Here is an 18,816-nt window from a genome sequence, read left to right as displayed (position 1 = left end):
CTCCGGTTTTCTCCGAAATCACCCGGAACACTTATGGTGTCCGAATATAGTCGTCCAATATATCAATCTTTATGTCTCGACCAATTCGAGACTCCTCGTCATGTCCGTGATCACATCCGGGACTCCGAACAAACTTCGGTACATCAAAACTTATAAACTCATAATAAAACTGTCATCGTAACGTTAAGCGTGCGGACCCTACGGGTTCGGGAACTATGTTGACATGACCTAGAACTATTCTTGGTCAATAACCAATAGTGGAACCTGGATGTTCATATTGTTTCCTACATATTCTACGAAGATCTTTATCGGTCAAACCGCATAACAACATCCGTTGTTCCCTTTGTCATCGGTATGTTACTTGCCCGAGATTCGATCATCGGTGTCCAATACCTAGTTCAATCTCGTTACCGGCAAGTCTCTTTACTCGTTCCGTAATACATCATTTCGTAACTAACTCATTAGTTACAATGCTTGCAAGGCTTAAGTGATGAGTATTACCGAGAGGGCCTAGAGATACCTCTCCGACAATCGGAGTGACAAAACCTAATCTCAAATTATGCCAACTCAACATGTACCTTTGGAGACACCTGTAGAGCACCTTCATAATCACCCAGTTATGTTGTGACGTTTGGTAGCACACAAAGTGTTCCTCCGGTAAATGGGATTTTCACAATCTCATAGTTGTAGGAACTTTGTATAAGTCATGAAGAAAGAAATAGCAACATACTAAACGATCAAGTGCTAAGCTAACAGAATGGGTCAAGTCAATCACATCATTCTCCTAATGATGTGATCCCATTAATCAAATGACAACACATGTCTATGGTTAGGAAACATAGCCATCTTTGATCAATGAGCTAGTCAAGTAGAGGCATACTAGTGACACTATGTTTGTCTATGTATTCACACATGTATCATGTTTCCGGTTAATACAATTCTAGCACGAATAATAAACATTTATCATGATATGAGGAAATAAATAATAACTTTATTATTGCCTCTAGGGCATATTTCCTTCAAAAACTCCGTTCTTCGGAACAATGGAACGAGCTACTGACTTATTGGAAATAATACATACTGATGTATGCGATCCAATGAGTGTTGACGCTCGTGGCGAGTATTGTTATTTTCTGACTTTCACAGATGATTTGAGTAGATATGGGTATATCTACTTGATGAAACATAAGTCTGAAATAGCTGAAAGGTTCAAAGGATTTCAGAGTGAAGTGGAGAATCATTGTAACAAGAAAATAAAGTTTCTACGATCTGATCGTGGAGGAGAATATTTGAGTTACGAGTTTGGCCTTCATATAAAACAATGTGGAATAGTTTCACAGTTCACACCACCTGGAACACCACAACGTTATGGTGTGTCCGAACGTCATAACTGCACTTTATTGGATATGGTGTGATCTATGATGTATCTTACCGATTTACCACTATCGTTTTGGGGTTATGCATTAGAGACAGTTGCATTCACTATAAATAGGGCACCATCAAAATCCATTGAGACGACACCTTATAAACTGTGGTTTAGCAAGAAACCAAAGTTGTCGTTTCTTGAAGTTTGGGGCTGCGATGCTTATGTGAAAAGGTTTCAACCTGATAAGCTCGAACCCAAATCGGAGAAGTGCGTCTTCATAGAATACCCAAAGGTAACTATTGGGTACACCTTCTATCACAGATTCGAAAGCAAGATATTTGTTGCTAAGATGGATCCTTTCTAGAGAAGGAGTTTCTCTCGAAAGAAGTGAGTGGGAGGAAAGTAGAACTTGATGAGGTAATTGTATCTTCTCCCTTATTGGAAAGTAAGTACATCACAGAAATCAGTTCCAGTGATTCCTACACCAATTAGTGAGGAAGTTAATGATGATGATCATGAAACTTCATATCAAGTTGCTACCGAACCTCGTAGGTCTTCCAGAGTAAGATCCGCACCAGAGTGGTACGGTAATCCTGTTCTGGAAGTCATGTTACTAGACCATGATGAACCTACGAACTATGAGGAAGCGATGATGAGCCCAGATTCCGCGAAATGGTTTGAGGCCATGAAATCTGAGATGGGATCCATGTATGAGAACAAAGTATGGACTTTGGTGGACTTGCACGATGATCGGCAAGCCATAGAAAATAAATGGATCTTCAAGAGGAAGACGGACGTTGATAGTAGTGTTACTATCTACAAAGCTCGACTTGTCGCGAAAGGTTTTTCGACAAGTTCAAGGTGTTGAATACGATGAGATTTTCTCACTCGTAACGATGCTTAAGTCTGTCCGAATCATGTTAGCAATTGCCACATTTTATGAAATCTGGCAAATGGATGTAAAAACTACATTCCTGAATAGATTTCTGGAAGAAGAGTTGTATATGATGCAACCAGAAGGTTTTGTCGATCCGAAAGGTGCTAACAAAATGTACAAGCTCCAGCGATCCATCAATGGACTGGTACAAGCATCTCAGAGTAGGAATATACACTTTGATGAGTTGATCAAAGCATATGATTTTATGTAGACTTTTAGAAAGGCCTGTATTTACAAGAAAGTGAGTGGGAGCACTACATCCTTTCTGATAAGTATATGTGAATGACATATTGTTGATCATAAATGATGTAGAATTTTCTGGAAAGCATAAAGAAGTGTTTGAAAGGAGTTTTTCAAAGAAAGACCTTGGTGAAGCTGCTTACACATTGAGCATCAAGATCTATAGAGATAGATCAAGACGCTTGATAAGATTTTTCAATGAGTACATACCTTGACAAGATTTTGAAGTAGTTCAAAATGGAACAGTCAAAGAAAGAGTTCTTGCCTGTGATGCAAAGGTGTGAAGTTGAGTAAGACTCAAAACATGACCATGGCAGAAAATAGAAAGAGAATGAAAAGTCATTCCCTATGCCTCAGTCATAGGTTCTATAAAGTATGCTATGCTGTGTACCAGACCTATTGTGTACCTTGCTCTGAGTTTGGCAAAGTAATACAATTTTAACCTAAGAGTAGATCACTGGACAACGGTCAAGAACATCCTTAGTGAGGACTAATGAGATGTTTCTCGATTATGGAGGTGATAAAAGAGTTCGTCGTAAAGAGTTACATTGATGCAAGCTTTTACACCGATCCAGATGACTCTAAGTCTCAATTTGGATACATATTGAAAGTGGGAGCAATTAGCTAGAGTAGCTCCATGCAGAGCATTGTAGACATAGAATATTTGCAAAATACATACGGCTCTGAATGTGATAGACCCGTTGACTAAACTTCTCTCATGAGCAAAACATGATCATACCTTAGTACTCTTTGGGTGTTAATCACATAGCAATGTGAACTAGATTGTTGACTCTTGTAAACCCTTTGGGTGCTGGTCACATGACGATGTGAACTATGGGTGTTAATCATATACAGATATAAATATTGGTGTTAAATCACATGATGATGTGAACTAGATTATTGACTCTAGTGCAAGTGGGAGACTGAAGGAAATATGCCCTAGAGGCAATAATAAAGTTATTATTTATTTCCTTATATCATGATAAATGTTTATTATTCATGCTAGAATTGTATTAACCGGAAACATAATACATGCGTGAATACATAAACAAACATAGTGTCACTAGTATGCCTCTACTTGACTAGCTCGTTTATCAAAGATGGTTATGTTTCCTAGCCATGGACAAAAGAGTTGTCATTTGATTAACGGGATCACATCATTGGGAGAATGATGTGATTGACTTGACCCATTCCATTAGCATAGCACCCGATCATTTAGTATGTTGCTGTTGCTTTCTTCATGACTTATACATGTTCCTATGACTATGAGATTATGCAACTCCCGTTTACTGGAGGAACACTTTGTGTGCTACCAAACGTCACAACGTAACTGGGTGATTATAAAGGAGCTCTACAGGTGTCTCCGAAGGTACATGTTAGGTTGGTGTATTTCGAGATTAGGGTTTGTCACTCCGATTGTCGGAGAGGTATCTCTGGGCCCACTCGGTAATGCACATCACTTAAGCCTGGCAAGCATTGCAACTAATTAGTTAGTTGCGAGATGATGTATTACGTAACGAGTAAAGAGACTTACCGGTAACGAGATTGAACTAGGTATTGAGATACCGACGATCAAATCTCGGGCAAGTAACATACCGATGACAAAGGGAACAACGTATGTTGTTATGCGGATTGACCGATAAAGATCTTCGTAAAATATGTAGGAGCCAATATGAGCATCCAGGTTCCGCTATTGGTTATTGACCGGAGACGTGTCTCGGTCATGTCTACATTGTTCTCGAACCCGTCGGATCCACACGCTTAAGGTTTCGATGACAGTTATATTGTAAGTTTATGAGTTTTGATGTACCTAAGGAGTTCGGAGTCCCGGATGAGATCGGGGACATGACGAGGAGTCTCGAAATGGTCAAGACGTAAAGATCGATATATTGGACGACTATATTCGGACTTCGGAAAGGTTCCGAGTGATTCGGGTAATTTTCGGAGTACCGGAGAGTTACGGGAATTCGCCGGGGAGTATATGGTCCTTATTGGGTCATACGGGAATAGAGGAGAGAGGCAGGAAGGAAGGAGACGCGGAGCCCCCTCTGGTCCGAATTGGACAAGGGGTGCAGCCCCCTTTTCCTTCGTCCTCTCCCCCTCTTTCCTTCTCTCCTACTCCAACCAGGGAAGGAGGAGTCCTACTCCCGGTGGGAGTAGGACTCCCCCCTTGGCGCGCCTCCTCCTGGCCAGCCGCCCCCTCCCCCTTGATCCTTTATATACAGGGGTAGGGGGGCACCTCTAGGCACAACAACAATTGATCCTTGAGATCTCTTAGCCGTGTGCGGTGCCCCCCTCCACCATAGTCCTCGATAATATTGTAGCGGTGCTTCGGCGAAGCCCTGCGACGGTAGAACATCAAGATCGTCACCACGCCGTCGTGCTGACGGAACTCTTCCCTGACATTTTGCTGGATCGGAGTCCGGGGATCGTCATCGAGCTGAACGTGTGCTAGAACTCGGAGGTGCCGTAGTTTAGGTGCTTGATCGGTCGGGCCGTGAAGACGTACGACTACATCAACCGCGTTGTTGTAACGCTTCCGATTTCGGTCTACGAGGGTACGTGGACAATACTCTCCCCTCTCATTGCTATGCATCACCATGATCTTGCGTGTGCGTAGGATTTTTTTGAAATTACTACGTTCCCCAACACCCTATGTTTTTAAATTAGCTAGGTTTTTAAATTATGACAAAAATTTAGCTAGATTTTTAAATTAGGACAAAAATTTATCTAAGTTAATACAACTTAGGTGTTTTAGGTGTATTTAACAGAATTCTAGGTGTTTTAGTTGTTTTAGGTGTAGTTAACAAATTCTAGGTATTTATTTAGGCAAAGCAATTGTTGTTATTTTTTTAGTTAAAGTAATTTTTCCTGTGATATGCAAATTTGTAGTGGACATGTCATATTTTTTCGAGTGGCCTATGTTTTGCCATAATGTCGATTCGTTTATGTTATGGAAAATTTCAGGCGCTCGATATGTCCTGCTTTTAGCAAAGGTCATGCTGAATTTTGCTAAGTGTTTATTAATTTTGTTCATAATTAAGCATTTGTTCTCGACATCGATGATGCCTGGCCCGCATCCTTGTCGTCTACTCAACAGAGGAGGCTTGCTTGATTATAGGGGCCATGTCCGGTACTGGGCTTTGCCTGGCTGGTACTGGGAGGTGCTACCTTCCAGGGCGCGCAACTTGGTGAGGAGGCAGCCCGTCGTCGACCCGGACCTTCTTTGTTGGCGGTCGCGTGGGCCAGTGACGGTGGGGAGGCCTTCATCCACCGTGGAGGTGGTATCTCACCGTGTCAGCGAGGAGGATGGGAACGTCCGTCGCTACATGGTTGCGTTGGAGGGCAGGTTCGGCAGTACCTGGATGGTTCTTCAGGGATCTCAGTGGAGCTATGATCTTGTGATGGTTCCTTCTCTTTGGGTGTCCACCGCCCGCGCCGATACCAGTCTTTCGCTAGGGTTCTAGCGATATTAGTGATGTTATATGAATGATACTATTCGAGATGTATTAGTGATAATATTCGACGATGTACGGACGCAAGAGATGATTTAGTTTTCTTATTGAATGCATGCTAATTTGAATACTAATTCGTTTTATGATTTAGTTTTGCTTATTGAATGCACGTTTGTTTCAACTATATGAACATAGGAAATGTGTGGCGATGATAGCGAAAGGGAATTCAGTATGTGCGAATACTGCGAAGACGAGCGTGGCCTGTGCGACAGGCCTCACCTAGTTGGTGGTAGGCGCTTTAGCATCAAGCTGGATGAGAACTTCGAAGTACATACAATAAGTCACAACGACAAGTCTTTTTTGGTAATTAAGCATGACTTCTGCTTCTTTTTCTTCAACTTATATTTTTTTACTATTCTACTAGCGTATCCCCTGCCATGCAAGATTATATGTCTTGGATAAGGTTGGTTTCAGTACTATGGAAACTATGGAGGTAAAAATAGTTAACTTGAGGACCGAGCATGGTTATAGTTTTCTCGCAAAATTATACAATACAGACACCTACACCCATTTTGAATGCAAACAATGGAGAGCACTATGCAAGGCTTATGCATTTGAGCCTGATATGCTTATCACGTTTGATATTCGTCCGGAAGATGATATTGAAGATAATATCGACATCTGGGTCGATGTGCAGATGCCTCCAGTTCTACTATTATGTAAATTTCTCAACCATATTTATGTCTTGGCTAATGTTTATTCAAAAATAGTTGACAACTAATTTCTATTGACAGCTTATTTCCATTCAAGGAAACATGTCTGGCGCTTGTTAGACATGGCGTACTACTGTCTCGGGGCTGAACTAAACTGCGAGGAGACAAGTCATTATGTTTCATGGCTTGAGGATCTTCATACTGTCAAGACAAATTATTTTCCTGGACTTAGAAATCTTAGTACTCAAAATGTGCGACCAATAGTGTTCGTATTTAGGAAAGATGGTAAGATTTTTACTATTTGTCCTCAGTGCATCTTTTGCATACATTATTTTTTAAGCTAAACTTCATTGCTAAGTATGTTACTACGATGTTCTTCAACAGGGACTCCCGATGATTGTTGTGCCTCAGTGGATCGAAGCTAAAGGTCCATGTCCATGGTTAGCATATGGCCAAGACTTCCTACATTGCACATGAGTGCACTTAGGATTTCTAGAAGCGAGCAAGTATTAATGTCAAAGATTGGAATAAAATTGTGAAGGATCGTAGAGAAGTACTAGGGGGCAGCAACCAGAAGCGTAGCCCACAATTAGGAGACATGTTCATCTGCATGCTTCAAGATGATGAATCAGGAGCGATCCAGATGTTCTATGCTATTTTACCTGAGAGAGAGAGAGCGGTAGGAGTGATTAGCTAGCTAGAATGAATTTCAAGATGATGATGATGTGCTACACTATGTAGCTATGATGATTAAACAATTTTGGTGGTAATGACTAGCTATGATGATTATTAGCTAGTGTTGGTGGTAATTTTCCCTTACTTGCAACTCCTATGTTGAATTAGAGGCTATGTTGATGCTACTACTTATCATTGTTGGTGAAGCAAATGCATCTGAATTTCCATCCATGAATACTGCATTTGATTTTTTTAAATTTCTAATTAGTTAGCCGTAGCGTGGGGTGGGGAAAGCAATGCTACTAGTCCATACGATAGTAGTAGCATGTGTGGAGAAAGCAGCGCTACTAGTACTTAGTTTATCTGCAGCGTGGGGTAGAAAACGCACTACTGCTAATATTTAGCTGTAGCGCCATAGCAGTAGCGCGGGCACCCACGCTACTGGTATGCAAAAAACCCATGCTACTGGTAAGGTTTTTCCTACTAGTGTCTCGCATCCCTCCTGGTGCTCTACCCTCATTCCTCCATGCGCGCTGCCAGTGTTTGGGGCCAGCGCATGATCACGCACGTTCGTGTGCATGCGGTTGCACCGAGCACGGCTCCACAATGCAGTGACCCGATGCAAAAACTACCATGCAGACGCGCCGAGAATCCAGGCCGCCCGGCCCCCATTTGTTCATGCGGCCATTTACATTTATCTCTCGGATCACATGACACAATATGCACCTCCATGACGACACATACAGAGAGGACATCCAGCGGTTCCAATGGCGATCCCCGTGGCTCCAATGGCGCTCCCAGCGGCCGACCACGAAAACGGCAGGCAGTTCACCATGCATCACGTAGTGGACACCCGCATGAGGGGGAAGGCCCTCTCGGTGGTGTACACGAATGATCCGGTGTCGGTGGAGAGTTCCATCCAAACTATGGAGTAGTTCCTTGCCGAGGACAAGTACCAAGTGGTCGGCTTCGACCTCGAGTACACCATCGGTCATGCCGGGCATGATCAGAAGGTTGGCGTCGCCAAGTTGTGCATGCGACATGACGTCCTCGTCTACCATTACCACTTGGCCATAAGGCCTTGCGAATGTTTCTCCAGTTTCATCAATAGCTGCGACTACAAGTTTGCTGCAGTGGACACCACCAACAATCTAAAAGCGCTCAAGGTTTTAGGCTTGAAATGCCCAAATCTTGTCAACATCCAGGACCACTACAAGGTCTGGGGCAGCGCCAAGAATGAACTGAACTCTCTGGTTGACCTCGCCTCGGCCATCATCGACCCCTACTACATGAAGATGAAGGATGAGAGCAACAAGGACAACGACACCTGGCATAGTGTTTGGCATGCGAGACTGGATGAAGAACACGTCAAGTACACGGCCAATGACGCGTACACAAGATATGAAATGTACATGCGGATCATTGACATGAGGAAGTGTCTTGTTCATGACCCAGCCGAGGGATCGAGACACAGAGTAGTGGCGGGAGCATCACAAGAAGTAGATGACTAGACGGTCGTTTCTCCTACTTTAGAATGCATGCAATTGTTTATTGAGGTGTGTGTGAATGATCTGTATAGTCACTTATGTAATTGGATGTTTATTTTAGTTATATATATATGTATATATATATATATATATATATATATATATATATATATATATATATAAACACACATGTTATTCTTCTGTAGAAAGAGCAAATCACACGGCTTATTAGCAGCAATCGTCTGTGTTAATATTGGTCTTCTCACACATTTCTGATCACTGACCTATTTGCCGCGTATCAAAAACATATTGTTCAGTTGAACCGTTTCCATTGTGTTGCGCAATAAAGGCTACAAAGAGGGATCTACAGCAGCAAGGACCAGCTTCCCTACCGATAGCTGATATAACAGAACTCTCAAGTTAACTGTGCTGAGGCTAGAGTAGTCATGAGATGGGTGACCGGATGGGAAGTGGACTCAATAGTAACTAGTTGGATGGGTAACTGCAAAGGTTTATTATAATAAACCTTTGTAGTGACCCATCCCATCTAGTTAATATCGAGGTCTTTGTTTCGTAACTTTTGACATTTTTTGTTTTTTGAACACATGTAGATTGGCTTGAAGAAGGTCTATCTCGTTACTTTTTAATAATTGTTTATATGGAAGCAACTACTTTACATTTTCAAAGTTTTTTGTACGAACATAATCGCACACGAACTTACTATAGTAACTGTTTGTGTTATAATTTCTCATCGCAAACAGTTCATCCGAGTGGGCTGTTTGCTGCGTATCACACACATCGGGTTTACACAAATCGTTTGTGTTCTTTTGGCTGATCGCAAATGCGGCATATCACACACATCTTGTTAAGATGAACCGTTTCCGTTCTCTTACCTAATCGAAAACAGTTTGGCCGAGTGAACCGTATGCCGTATATCACACACACCTTGATCTGGCTGACTGTTTCTATTGCATTCCCTAATAGCACACAGTTCATCGAAGGGAACTGTATGTCGTATATCGCACACACATTGATATGGCTGCCCATTTCTATTGTTCTTCCTCATCTAAAATAGTTTTGCTGGATCAACCGCATGCCCTTCAATGCAACAAACAACTAAAATCTGAACCGTGTTTGATGCATCCATCATTGCAAACATTTTGGACATTTTTTACGGTTCTCTGACACCACCGTTTGCGATTATTGCATTGCACACAGTTTCTCGAAGGGTCTCTGATCGTAGTGTCGCGTTAGCAGCATCCTGCAGTAGTGATCGTCAACACCACCACGCGGTTGTCAACTTTAAAATACAGTTCATGCTGTTTTCTCGAGGCCACCGCCAGTGCCTTCTAGTGATTTGTCCTCTGTAATGTTAATATGCAATTTGATATTCTGAAATGTAATGTTCAGTTAACAGTTTGGTCCAACAATTGCTAAATTTCATAGTACTGTTCTCAAGCATTCTTTGTTTTGTTATCTTTTTCACACCCTAGCTAGTTCATGCATTAGAGTGTTGCATCATGTCTATTCTTTCATCAGAAACCTGAAATGGGGATGACAGAACCCCCAGCCCCCTCTGAAACCAACTAGGGTTTACTAAAAACTTTTTCAATGAACCTGAAATGCCCTTCTAAAATGCCCATCATTTTTGTCTTGGTTCAGAACCTCTGCCAAAAGTGATGCACATTTTCCTAGGTCATCTTAGGGTCTTTGAATTAAATCATAAATATTTGAATTTGGGCATTTAAAATTATATAAAATATTCAAATGCTCAAATATCTCCAAACTAAAATGTTTCATGTTGGAAATAACTATGGACCAGGAGTAGTTTGGTGATTTTAGGAGTTGCCTAAGTATTTTTAATAATTCAACAAAGTTGCAGAAGTATTAAAAAAATGGAAAACAGGAGAAATAGCAAAAACTTACCTGGCGCCCAGCACCCGGCCCACCTGCCGGCCCAGCCCAGCGCCGCGCCAGCGAGCTGCTTGCCGGCCAGGCAGGCAGGCAGGTGCCCGACGGCGGCCGCAGCGTGCGCCACGCAGCTGGCCGTCGCCCTGCTTCACCTCCTCACCTCGTGGCTGGATGGATGAACTCCACGCCGCGCCGTGAACCCGCAGGACACCTCCATTCTCCCCCAACTCCTCTCTCTCGCACTCCCCCGCCATGGCCGACGCCATCGCCGCCACCCCCTTGCCGTAGCCACGCCCTCCGTCAACCCCACGCCGTGCCGCCGTGTCCAGGAGCTCCGCCATCCTCCTCTCCTTCAAGCAAGCCGAGCCCCGAGCGCTCGCAAGGCCCGAGCCCACCGCATCGACCTCGACCGAACCGCCATCGCCGGAGATCCCCTTCAACGCCGACGTCGCTCCGGCCCGTCCCCGGCCGCACCAAGTGCTTCGTCGAACTCCCCGTCAGCTTAGCCATCTTCCCCTCCCTTCTTTTCTTGCTTCCGAGCTGTGTAGTGACCTCCCGGAGCTCAACCGCACCCACCGCCGCGGAGCTCGTCGCCGACGTGCTCCCGGTCACCCTCCGGCCACAAACTGGTGTCCATCATGCTCACCACATCACGTAGCACCTAACCAGCTACTCCCCGCACCTCACCGACCCTCTAGCGTAAAGTTCGCCTTTGGCCGAACTCCGGTGGCCGCCAAAGTCGTCACCGGCGCCAACTCCGGCCACCCCGACCCCAACGGACTCCACCAAGAGCTGCGGCTCCTCCTCAGCTCCACTCCGATGGCCTCCGCGACTTGTTTGGTTGCCGGAACGGCAAAAACCACTTCCGCCGCCGCGTCGGGCTTGCCGGCTGCTAAACGCCGGTGCAGCCGACCTGGGTTTGACCGCGGGTGGGCCCTGGTTGACTCCGATGAGTCAATGACAGGTGGGGCCCAGCCCTGTTAACTAAATAGGTTTAGTTTTAATTAAACTTTAACTAATCTAATTACCCTGACACCCTGGACCCACAGTCAGGTTTGACCTGGACGTCTCCGTTGACCCTGACGTCATCCTGACGCATGGCTGACGCAATAAATTAATTTCTGGATTTATTCTAATATAGGAAATTCCAGAATATAGTTTAAACTTCAAAAATTCATAACTTTTAATCTGTAACTCCAAATCAGACAAGTTATATATGAAAAATGATCAGAAAAATCCAATCTATCCATCTGTACTATTTTCATGCATGATTAAACAAGTTAACTTGATGTTTAATGCAGAACAAGATAAAACACTTTAAAGGGCCATGTATGAGTTTGAAATTTGAATCTTTGGTTCAAATTGGTTCAAACCCTTCTGGTCTTAGTTGCATTAGCCCAACACACTCATATTGCCATGTTTCATGCATGCATCATATTGTCGCACATTGTTTGGTGATGGTGGTGTATCGGTGTTCTTTGCGGCAGGTTCTGCCTCCGAGGAGTACCGTGATTACCCTAGCGAAGAATTGTATCCGTGCATCGATCCATCAGGCAAGCAACCAACCATTTGATCATATCGATACAATCCCATGTTCTCGCTCTTGCTCTCTTTTACTGCATTAAGACAACGCGTCTCAAACTGCTGTGTGCTATGGTAGTTGAACCCATTTCCTCTGCATGACCTGTCATTGCCACAGTAACTAGATGAAACCCACTAGCATGTGTAGGAGTTGTTTGAGCCATATGTATGTGTTGTTCCTACCTTGCTATGCCTGCTATGCTTAGAGTCGTGTCAGGTCTGGTTCGTCTGGGTGATGAGCTAGAGTGAAATGATTATGTCGGTAATGAGAGTGATGTGGTGAACACGATTTGGTAAAGGTATCGATGAGAGGCCATGTAGGAGTACATGGTGGGTTGTTTCATTGAAGCCGACCTTAAGCACTGAGATCTGTATGTGTGATTTAAGATACAGCTACTACCATGCATTGGGCCCTGAAATATGACCCAGCTCGACTTCTTATTCACCCTAGTTCTCTGTCCAGGAGTTGCAAGTAGTTTTTCATGTTTGTAGCCTACTGGAGGCCGTGGACAGCGCTGACCGTAGGGGTGGGCTGTGATGCGGTAGGTACGTGGCACGGTGTACCGAATACCTGTTAGGTATCTCGGGAACCCTGTTCACATCGTTTGGGGCTGTGAGCGAAACCTCGGCCCGATCTCCTCATGGATGGAACCCGAATAGGCGATAAACCTGGACTAGAGACTTAGGTGTTTAGGTAGGTCGTGGTCTACACCCACGTCGGCTTTCGCTTGAAGTCTGCCGAGCACATGTCGTGTGCAGATGCTAAGTGGTGGAAACATGTATGAAGAAGTACACCCCTGCAGGGTTAACATGATCTATTCGAATAGCCGCGTCCGCGGTAAAGGACTACTTGGTTGCCTATACAGTTCATAGACAAGTAAATGGAAACTACTAAAAGCCTCAAGATAAGTGTGAGTGCCGAGGATGGCTCTTCCGTAGGAAGACGGAGGTGGATCCTCGGTAGTGTATTGAAGTGGTGAGTAGTGGACTTGTGTGCGCAAAACCGTTTCAAGATGGAGTCTCGTAGGATAGCCTAGCCAAGAGTCAAAGCTGGCTTGCTGCAACAACTCCACCAACCCTTCTTGATAATATGCATGTATGTAGGATCTGATGTAAGTCTTGTTGAGTACCTTTGTGCTCATGTTGCTATAATCTACATTTTTACAGAAGACGCTGCAACCCCTTCTGATGGGTTCTTCGTAGACGTTGACATCAATGAGTAGGCTAAGGCCCAGGTGGTGATCCTGAGCTTGTGAAGGACCACATAGTATAGCTAGGCTTTCCAAGCCTCTTTTATTTTACTAGTTGTCTGTACTCAGACAAGTTACTTCCGCTGTTGGTTTGTATGATTGTATGACTTGAATGCTGGGTCGTGTGACCCGTACCTATGTGTATGTTATGTATGGCTCTCTAGGCCTTAAATAAGGTACTTGTGTCGTAGAGTCATGTTGTGATGCCTTGTTGTATTTACACATATCGAGCATATTGTGTGTATGATTGAAATGCTTGGTATGTGTTGGATCTGACTATCTAGTTGTTTATCTTTAGTAGCCTCTCTTACCGGGAAATGTCTCCTAGTGTTACCACTGAGCCATGGTAGCTTGCTACTGCTCTGGAACACTTAGGCTGGCCGGCATGTGTCCTTCTTCGTTCCTGTGTCTGTCCCTTCGGGGAAATGTCACGCATTGAGTACCGGAGTCCTGTTAGCCCGCTACAGCCCGGTTTACCGGAGTCCTGCTAGCCCAGTGCTACAGCCCGGACCCACTTGCTGATGACCGACACGTTCGAAGCTGGGTCATGGATGCCTGTCCCTGTAAGTTTGTGCCACTTTGGGTTTACGACTAGTCATGTCAGCCCGGGCTCCTTATCATATGGATGCTAGCGACACTATCATATACGTGAGCCAAAAGGCGCAAACGGTCCCGGGCAAAGGGTAAGGCGACACCCGTGGGGATACCGTGCGTGAGGCCGCAAAGTGATATGAGGTGTTACAGGCTAGATCGATGTGACATCGAGTCGGGGTCCTGACAGCGTTGGTATCAGAGCCGGACTGCCTGTAGGTTCTCCAAGCCAAACTGGTCGATGTTGAGTCTAGAAATTCTTTAGTTATATGTAGGGGAATTGTTTGTGGGTTGGAACGTAAGGCTCGTTTTACTCCTTTATCTTATGACATTCTGATCTGAGTCAGTCTATTCTTCCACCGGGGGTTAAGGAATTAGGATCTTTTCTCTCTATCAGGTTCACGTGTTACTAATCAGTAGTACCTTATAGGTTTGATGGATACAAGCCTAGTTCAGTTCTACTACCACATTATGTTGCTGGGATGGACTCAGAACTTTGATATGATGTTGATGAGTGTGTATGAAATCCTTTGTCAAATGTCTCAAAATCCTTTTTGAGCATTTACGGCTGTTATGCTGTCGAAATTTTGCTAGAAATTCTAATGCCTTTGCATTATGGTTGTGCTTTCAGATGGCCACTCGCGACCTCAATCAAGTGGTTCGCCTGACTCGATGCCTAGATGTACCCGGCCATACTGCCATGTTGGTCAGGGTAATGACTGAGGCTGGATACCGTTGGTATCCTGAGTACACGGTCGAAGAGCAATTTCGAGACATTAATCAAAGCCAGTATCTCTGCACTGTCAGGATATTTCCATCTTATCCTGGATCCACCGAGCCCCTTCACTGCTCCTATGGACTCGGGGTTACCATTGAAATGGCTGTGCAGGATGCCGCCTATTCTATGATGACCATCATGCGAGTCAGGACTGGTCTATTTCGGGACTCTAATTTCCGGTATATGCCAGCATCACTTCCGGGAGCACAAGGGTATCTCCAGGCTATCTATGCTGACCCCACTCAGGAGGATTCACGGACTCGCACCACTGCTGAGATGCTCGAGGATAAGGACCGCGAAAATCGGGCCTTGAGGCTAGAGCTTTTCAATACCCGTGCTGACCATTGGGCCACGTTGACTCGGTTTGCACCGGCTGTGCAAGCTGGATATTCGGATATGCGCGATCTCTATCCTGTGAGATCTGCTCTGCCAGACGTGATGGGTTGGCGTGATGTAGGAGGCATCACCCCACCTCGCAGTCCCTGTAGGCCACCGTCTGTTGGTCCAAGACCTCATCCTAGCCCCTATGGTCCACAAGGTCCGCGAGATCGTCTGTTCCCGGATGATCATGTTGAGCTTCCAGGCTATGGAGGTGACATCTACGAGGACTACTACGGATCGGTCTGAGTTAGTGGTAGTATCACTAGTTCGTACTAGCTGTGTCGTCTATCGTCCTGCGTGACTCGTGGGATATGACCTAGTTTGTACCGCTTTCCGGAGGTGTAGAAAAATAATGTATAGGAGCTTGGGATGCCTCCGATGTGATGTAATCTTCCTTTCACCGTAATAGTACCTTGTTTGGTCTTGTACTAAACCTTGTATGGTGTGTATGACGATGGAATAAAGAAGCAGTTTCTGTATCTACCATGTCATACGGATGATCATCTTGCATTCCGAGTTATTCCTTACATTCTGTATCCTATGTCGGAATCTTATCATCCTGACTAAATCATTGTCTTGTTTACCTAGGATGGTCAACACGCGCAATAACCCTGCTCCTCAAGAGCAGGCCGAAGGCAGTGAAGTCAGGAATGCAAATCTGCCTCATCCTCCTTCCCTAGCCGAGGTTATGCTGGAAGCCGAGAGAAACAAGCGGGAGACCAACCGTTTGTTGGAGCGTATTGAACAGAACACAGCACGCCATCAGAGAAATAACTTGGTGTCACTCAGTGATTTCATCAAGTTACATCCACCCACGTTCCACCACTCTCTCGAGCCTCTCGACGCTGATGACTGGCTTTGCAGTATTTCTCACAAACTGCGTTCCACGCTAGTAGCTGAGGCTGACAAGGTCACCTTTGCTGCATATCATCTTGAAGGCCCCGCCAGTCTATGGTGGGAGAATTATGGAGCTATGCGCCCAGCGGGCCATGTCACTACTTGGGCTGAATTCAGCGAGGCTTTCCGTGAACATCACATTCCGGAGGGTCTCATGGACCGTAAACATGAGGAATTTTGCAGTTTCACTCAAGGCCGACTCTCTGTGGATGCTTACAGCAGGGAGTTCGGTAACCTCGCACGATATGCAACTGAGGAAGTTTCTACTGATGCCAAGAAGCAAGCAAGGTTCCGTAAGGGACTTAGTCCTGAGCTTCGCCGCGACCTCCGTCTGCATGAGTGCACATCTTTTCAGAAGCTTGTTAACAAGGCCATCAGTGCTGAGACTGGTCAGACTGATTATGACGCAACACGCAAGCATGGCCGTGACGTGGGTTCCTCATCCGGTGCTGGTCCTCAGAAGCACCGCGTGTGGGTGCCTAACACTGCACTGCCACCCAGGTTCACACCGAGGCCATCCTTCCAGGCGCCTCGCCCCGTTCAACAGTTTGCACCAGCCAAGCCCTATGGTGGTCCAACCAACAATGCTCCTCCATGCGCCAGTTCCGTGACTTGCTTTAAGTGTGGGGAATCTGGCCACTATATGCGTGAGTGTCCCCAGACCAACCCCAACCAACCTGCTAAAGCTGTTGGCCGTGGCAAGCCGACACGTAAAGTGTTCCACGCCGAGCCGGCCACCGCTACACGTGGCCATGTCAACTGGATCCCAACGTCGTTCTCGGTACGCTCCTTGTTAATTGCCACCCGGCATCTGTTCTTTTCGATACAGGAGCATCTCATTCATTTATATCCGAGAGCTATGCTCGTCTGCATAACACCACATTCTGTGAGATGCCCACCTCTATGGTAATTCAAACTCCGGGATCCAAATGGCAAACCTCTAGGGTAAGTCATGGAAATGAAATCCAAGTCGACAGACTTGTTTTCCTTGCATCTTTGATAGCTCTTAAATCTTCAGATATTAATATCATCTTGGGTATGGACTGGATGTCAGCCCATCATGCCAAAATTGATTGCTTCTCTAGGACTGTTCAACTCACCCATCCTTCGGGGAAGATAGTCAATGTCTTGACCCGAATAGCCAAGCGACAGTTATATTCTCTTAACGCCAGCCCTTTCCCAGACCTTGAGGACGTTCCGGTAGTCCGTGACTTTCCGGATGTCTTTCCAGAGGAATTGCCAGGTGTTCCACCTGACAGGGATGTTGAGTTCGTAATAGACCTCATCCCAGGAACCGTTCCGATTGCTAGAAGACCCTATAAGATGGCACCACTAGAACTAGCCGAGCTTAAGAAACAACTCGATGAGTCCTTGAAAAAGGGTTTCATCCGACCTAGTTCATCTCCGTGGGCTTGCCCCGTCCTCTTCGTCAAGAAGAAGGATGGTACGGACCGGATGGTTGTAGATTATCGACGTGTCAATTTGGTCACCATCAAGAACAAATATCCGCTTCCCAGGATCAACGACCTGTATGATCAGCTCGCTGGATCCTCAGTCTTCTCCAAAATGGATTTGAGTTTGGGCTACCCTCAAATCAAAATCAGGAAGGGGGACATTCCTAAAACGGCCTTTGTTACTCGTTATGGCCAATACGAGTACACCGTCATGTCCTTCGGTTTAACCAACGCTCCAGCCACCTTTTCTCGGTTGATGAACTCAATCTTCATGGAGTATTTGGATAAATTCGTCGTGGTTTACCTCGATGATATACTCATCTACTCCAAGAACGAGGAAGAACATGCCGAACATCTAAGGCTAGTGTTGAAGAAACTTCGAGAGCATCGCCTTTATGCCAAATTTTCTAAATGTGAATTTTGGTTGTCAGAAGTGACCTATCTGGGTCATGTAATATCTGGTAAAGGTATTGCTGTTAACCCTGAGCGAGTTCAAGCCGTCCTTGATTGGACTCCACCTGAATCGGTCAAGCAAGTTCGGAGTTTTCTGGGCTTAGCGAGCTGTTGCCGTCGCTTTGTCGAAAATTTCTCCAAAGTTGCAAAACATCTAACCGAACTCCTCAAGAAAGATAAAAAGTTCGAGTGGACTCCACAATGTGAGCACAGCTTTCAGGAACTGAAAAGACGCCTGACCTCTGCTCCCGTACCGGTACCGCCAGACTTCTCTAAGGACTTTGTTATCTACTGCGACGCCTCGCGACAAGGACTAGGTTGCATTCTCATGCAAGATCGACACGTAATTGCTTACGCTTCACGACAATTGCACCCACATGAGGAGAATTATCCTACTCATGATCTAGAGCTTGCAGCTGTAGTCTATGCACTTAAAACCTGGCGACATTACCTCCTCGGTAATCGTTGCGAAATATTCACTGATCACCAAAGTCTGAAGTACATCTTCACCCAACCGGATTTGAATCTCAGTCAAAGACGTTGGGTCGAGTTGATCACAGATTTCGACTTAGGAATAACTTACACCCCAGGGAAAGCCAACGTCATGGCTGATGCGCTAAGTCGTAAATCTTATTGTAACAACCTGA

Source organism: Triticum dicoccoides, chromosome 2B, assembly GCF_002162155.2.
Source record: "Triticum dicoccoides isolate Atlit2015 ecotype Zavitan chromosome 2B, WEW_v2.0, whole genome shotgun sequence".
Lineage (NCBI taxonomy): Eukaryota > Viridiplantae > Streptophyta > Magnoliopsida > Poales > Poaceae > Triticum > Triticum dicoccoides.
The sequence above is the reverse complement of the archived record's forward strand: the minus strand, read 5'-3'. Positions refer to the sequence as shown.